We start from the raw sequence: 6,000 nt of genomic DNA, 5'->3' as shown, positions 1-6,000 counted from the left end.
GTATACTTTTAGTAATAGGGTTCTATTCGGGACTATATAGTTTAGTTAATAGGGGGCCATTTGGTACTATATACTTTAGGCAATAGGAGACCATTTGGGACTGTATAGTTTAGGTAATAGGGGTCCATTTGGGACTGAGCCACAGTGTATTCTTCGCTCTGTTCCTTGTGGCTTCATGAGCAATGTCATGAGTGTTGTTAGTCTATGAACAATGTGTGTGTGTGTGAGTGTGTATGTGAGTGTGTGTGTGTGTGTGAGTGTGTGTGTGCGTGTGTATGTATGTGAGTGTATATGTGAGTGTGTGTGTATGTATGTGTGTATGTGTGTGTGTGTATGTATGTGTGTGTGTGTGTGTGTGTGTGTGTGTGTGTGTGTGTGTGTGTGTGTGTGTGTGTGTATGTATGTGTGTGTGTGTGTGTGTGTGTGTATGTGTATGTGTATGTGTATGTGTATGTGTATGTGTATGTGTATGTGTGTGTGTGTGTGTGTGTGTGTGTGTGTGTGTGTGTGTGTGTGTGTGTGTGTGTGTGTGTGTGTGTGTGTGTGTGTGTGTGTGTGTGTGTGTGTGTGTGTATGTATGTGTGTGTGTGTATGTGTGTGTGTGTGTGTGTGCGTGTGCGTGCGTGTTTGTGCAGCCAGTGACCTATTGTAACAGCTAGTTTGAGTACTGTAGTCTCCTAAATGGAAGGGTTGATGGTGGATGAATGTCCTAGCAGCAGAGATGGAGATGCATTCCCCTTGAATCACAGTGGTGCAGAAACAAACTGACTGTCTGCTAAAACAAAACAAGGATAAGCTGTATGGGCAATAGTGACCAAGGATTACAATGACAACAATCCGATGCAACACAAAGTGGATGGGGAAATAAACAGTCATTTCAGTCAGGTGGAAAGTCATTGTCACTATACGGCGTAAATCGTACAATTGAATCGAAATGTACACGTTATTCACTGAAGAGATCTGGTGTGGCGTCCTATGGTGCAACTGATTGATTTGCATTTTACATTTGAATGTGATTCCATTTAATTAGGCCACAGTAGAACTATTTTACCCCTCTCTTTCTCGCTACCTCATGTTCTTCCTCCCTCCCTCCCTCCCTCCCTCCCTCCCTCCCTCCCTCCCTCCCTCCCTCCCTCCCTCCCTCCCTCCCTCCCTCCCTCCCTCCCTCCCTCCCTCCCTCCCTCCCTCCCTCCCTCCCTCCCTCCCTCCCTCCCTCCCTCCCTCCCTCCCTCCCTCCCTTTAAATCTCTCCCTCACTTTCTCTGTCCTTTCTCTCTCTCTCTCTCTCTCTCCATCCATTTTCCATCACGCTCTCCCTCAATGAACTGGAAAATACATTTCTGAAATCTAATATTGTGCCTTAATGGTTAGAGATATCAGAGTCGTCTCAGAGCCTGACAGTGAGAGCCTGACAGTGTCTCCTGACAGTGAGAGTCTGACAGTGAGAGTCTGACAGTGAGAGCCTGACAGCGAGAGCCTGACAGTGTCTCCTGACAGTGAGAGCCTGACAGTGAGAGTCTGACAGTGAGAACCTGACAGTGTCTCCTGACAGTGAAAACCTGACAGTGAGAGCCTGACAGTGTCTCCTGACAGTGAGAGCCTGACAGTGAGAGCCTGGCAGTGAGAGCCTGACAGTGAGAGTCTGACAGTGAGAGCCTGACAGTGTCTCCTGACAGTGTGAACCTGACAGTGTCTCCTGACAGTAAGAGCCTGACAGTGAGAGCCTGACAGTGAGAGCCTGACAGCGAGAGCCTGACAGTGAGAACCTGACAGCGAGAGCCTGACAGTGAGAGCCTGACAGTGATAGCCTGACAGTGAGAGCATGACAGTGTCTCCTGACAGTGTCTCCTGACAGTGAGAGCCTGACAGTGAGAGCCTGACAGTGAGAGCCTGACAGTGAGAACCTGACAGCGAGAGCCTGACAGTGTCTCCTGACAGTGAGAGCCTGACAGTGAGAGCCTGACAGTGAGAGTCTGACAGTGAGAACCTGACAGTGTCTCCTGATAGTGAGAACCTGACAGTGAGAGCCTGACAGTGTCTCCTGACAGTGAGAGCCTGACAGCGAGAGCCTGACAGTGAGAGCCTGACAGTGAGAGCCTGACAGTGAGAGCCTGACAGTGTCTCCTGACAGTGAGAGCCTGACAGTGTCTCCTGAAGTGAGAACCTGACAGTGTCTCCTGACAGTGAGAACCTGACAGTGTCTCCTGAAGTGAGAACCTGACAGTGTCTCCTGACAGTGAGAGCCTGACAGTGGGAGCCTGACAGTGAGAGCCTGACAGTGTCTCCTGACAGTGAGAGCCTGACAGTGAGAGCCTGACAGTGAGAGCCTGACAGTGTCTCCTGACAGTGAGAACCTGACAGTGTCTCCGGACAGTGAGAGCCTGACAGTGAGAGCCTGACAGTGAGAGCCTGACAGTGTCTCCTGACAGTATGAACCTGACAGTGAGAGCCTGACAGTGAGAGCCTGACAGTGAGAGCCTGACAGCAAGAGCCTGGCAGTGAGAGCCTGACAGTGAGAGCCTGACAGTGAGAGCCTGACAGTGAGAGCCTGACAGTGTCTCCTGACAGTGTGAACCTGACAGTGTCTCCTGCCAGTGAGAGCCTGACAGTGAGAGCCAGACAGTGTCTCCTGCCAGTGTGAACCTGACAGTGTCTCCTGACAGTGAGAGCCTGACAGCGAGAGCCTGACAGTGAGAGCCTGACAGTGAGAGCCTGACAGTGAGAGCCTGACAGTGTCTCCTGACAGTGAGAGCCTGACAGTGAGATCCTGACAGTGAGAGCCTGACAGTGAGAGTCTGGCAGTGTCTCCTGACAGTGAGAGCCTGACAGTGTCTCCTGAAGTGAGAACCTGACAGTGTCTCCTGACAGTGAGAACCTGACAGTGTCTCCTGAAGTGAGAACCTGACAGTGTCTCCTGACAGTGAGAGCCTGACAGTGGGAGCCTGACAGTGAGAGCCTGACAGTGTCTCCTGACAGTGAGAGCCTGACAGTGAGAGCCTGACAGTGAGAGCCTGACAGTGTCTCCTGACAGTGAGAACCTGACAGTGTCTCCGGACAGTGAGAGCCTGACAGTGAGAGCCTGACAGTGAGAGCCTGACAGTGTCTCCTGACAGTATGAACCTGACAGTGAGAGCCTGACAGTGAGAGCCTGACAGTGAGAGCCTGACAGCAAGAGCCTGGCAGTGAGAGCCTGACAGTGAGAGCCTGACAGTGAGAGCCTGACAGTGAGAGCCTGACAGTGTCTCCTGCCAGTGAGAGCCTGACAGTGTCTCCTGACAGTGTGAACCTGACAGTGTCTCCTGCCAGTGAGAGCCTGACAGTGAGAGCCAGACAGTGTCTCCTGCCAGTGTGAACCTGACAGTGTCTCCTGACAGTGAGCGCCTGACAGTGAGAGCCTGACAGTGAGAGCCTGACAGTGAGAGCCTGACAGTGAGAACCTGACAGCGAGAGCCTGACAGTGTCTCCTGACAGTGAGAGCCTGACAGTGAGAGCCTGACAGTGAGAGTCTGACAGTGAGAACCTGACAGTGTCTCCTGACAGTGTCTCCTGACAGTGAGAGCCTGACAGTGAGAGCCTGAAAATGAGAGCCTGACAGTGAGAGCCTGACAGTGAGAGCCTGACAGTGTCTCCTGACAGTGAGAGCCTGACAGTGTCTCCTGACAGTGAGAGCCTGACAGTGTCTCCTGAGAGTGAAAGCCTGACAGTGTCTCCTGAAGTGAGAACCTGACAGTGTCTCCTGACAGTGAGAGCCTGACAGTGTCTCCTGAAGTGAGTACCTGACAGTGTCTCCTGACAGTGAGAGCCTGACAGTGAGAGCCTGACAGTGAGAGCCTGACAGTGAGAGCCTGACAGTGTCTCCTGACAGTGAGAACCTGACAGTGTCTCCTGACAGTGGGAGCCTGACAGTGAGAGCCTGACAGTGAGAGCCTGACAGTGAGAGCCTGACAGTGTCTCCTGACAGTGAGAGCCTGACAGTGAGAGCCTGACAGTGTCTCCTGACAGTGAGAGCATGACAGTGAGAGCCTGACAGTGAGAGCCTGACAGTGAGAGCCTGACAGTGAGAGCCTGCCAGTGATAGCCTGCCAGTGAGAGCCTGACAGTGAGAGCCAGACAGTGTCTCCTGCCAGTGTGAACCTGACAGTGTCTCCTGACAGTGAGAGCCTGACAGCGAGAGCCTGACAGTGAGAGCCTGACAGTGAGAGCCTGACAGTGAGAGCCTGACAGTGTCTCCTGACAGTGAGAGCCTGACAGTGAGATCCTGACAGTGAGAGCCTGACAGTGAGAGTCTGGCAGTGTCTCCTGACAGTGAGAGCCTGACAGTGTCTCCTGAAGTGAGAACCTGACAGTGTCTCCTGACAGTGAGAACCTGACAGTGTCTCCTGAAGTGAGAACCTGACAGTGTCTTCTGACAGTGAGAGCCTGACAGTGGGAGCCTGACAGTGAGAGCCTGACAGTGTCTCCTGACAGTGAGAGCCTGACAGTGAGAGCCTGACAGTGAGAGCCTGACAGTGTCTCCTGACAGTGAGAACCTGACAGTGTCTCCGGACAGTGAGAGCCTGACAGTGAGAGCCTGACAGTGAGAGCCTGACAGTGTCTCCTGACAGTATGAACCTGACAGTGAGAGCCTGACAGTGAGAGCCTGACAGTGAGAGCCTGACAGCAAGAGCCTGGCAGTGAGAGCCTGACAGTGAGAGCCTGACAGTGAGAGCCTGACAGTGAGAGCCTGACAGTGTCTCCTGCCAGTGAGAGCCTGACAGTGTCTCCTGACAGTGTGAACCTGACAGTGTCTCCTGCCAGTGAGAGCCTGACAGTGAGAGCCAGACAGTGTCTCCTGCCAGTGTGAACCTGACAGTGTCTCCTGACAGTGAGCGCCTGACAGTGAGAGCCTGACAGTGAGAGCCTGACAGTGAGAGCCTGACAGTGAGAACCTGACAGCGAGAGCCTGACAGTGTCTCCTGACAGTGAGAGCCTGACAGTGAGAGCCTGACAGTGAGAGTCTGACAGTGAGAACCTGACAGTGTCTCCTGACAGTGTCTCCTGACAGTGAGAGCCTGACAGTGAGAGCCTGAAAATGAGAGCCTGACAGTGAGAGCCTGACAGTGAGAGCCTGACAGTGTCTCCTGACAGTGAGAGCCTGACAGTGTCTCCTGACAGTGAGAGCCTGACAGTGTCTCCTGAGAGTGAAAGCCTGACAGTGTCTCCTGAAGTGAGAACCTGACAGTGTCTCCTGACAGTGAGAGCCTGACAGTGTCTCCTGAAGTGAGTACCTGACAGTGTCTCCTGACAGTGAGAGCCTGACAGTGAGAGCCTGACAGTGAGAGCCTGACAGTGAGAGCCTGACAGTGTCTCCTGACAGTGAGAACCTGACAGTGTCTCCTGACAGTGGGAGCCTGACAGTGAGAGCCTGACAGTGAGAGCCTGACAGTGAGAGCCTGACAGTGTCTCCTGACAGTGAGAGCCTGACAGTGAGAGCCTGACAGTGTCTCCTGACAGTGAGAGCATGACAGTGAGAGCCTGACAGTGAGAGCCTGACAGTGAGAGCCTGACAGTGAGAGCCTGCCAGTGATAGCCTGCCAGTGAGAGCCTGACAGTGAGAGCCTGACAGTGTCTCCTGACAATGAGAGCCTGACAGTGAGAGCCTGACAGTGTCTCCTGACAGTGTCTCCTGACAGTGAGAGCCTGACAGTGAGAGCCTGACAGTGAGAGCCTGACAGTGAGAACCTGACAGTGAGAGCCTGACAGTGAGAGTCTGACAGTGAGAACCTGACAGTGTCTACTGACAGTGAGAACCTGACAGTGTCTACTGACAGTGAGAACCTGACAGTGAGAGCCTGACAGTGTCTCCTGACAGTGAGAGCCTGACAGCGAGAGCCTGACAGTGAGAGCCTGACAGTGAGAGCCTGACAGTGAGAGCCTGACAGTGAGAACCTGACAGCGAGAGCCTGACAGTGTCTCCTGACAGTGAGAGCCTGACAGTGAGATCCTGACAGTGAGAGCCTGA

The 6,000-nt window shown here is 53.2% G+C and overlaps 1 protein-coding gene across 1 annotated transcript in view; it reads right to left on the bottom strand.

Moving 5' to 3' along the window:
• LOC109882840 (FERM and PDZ domain-containing protein 3) overlaps window positions 1-6,000 on the bottom strand; it is a 48,337-nt gene that overhangs the window by 16,886 nt on the left and 25,451 nt on the right. The gene's annotated exons all lie outside the window — the stretch shown is intronic.

This window comes from Oncorhynchus kisutch, linkage group LG19 (genome assembly GCF_002021735.2).
Source record: "Oncorhynchus kisutch isolate 150728-3 linkage group LG19, Okis_V2, whole genome shotgun sequence".
Lineage (NCBI taxonomy): Eukaryota > Metazoa > Chordata > Actinopteri > Salmoniformes > Salmonidae > Oncorhynchus > Oncorhynchus kisutch.
The sequence above is the reverse complement of the archived record's forward strand: the minus strand, read 5'-3'. Positions and strand labels throughout refer to the sequence as shown.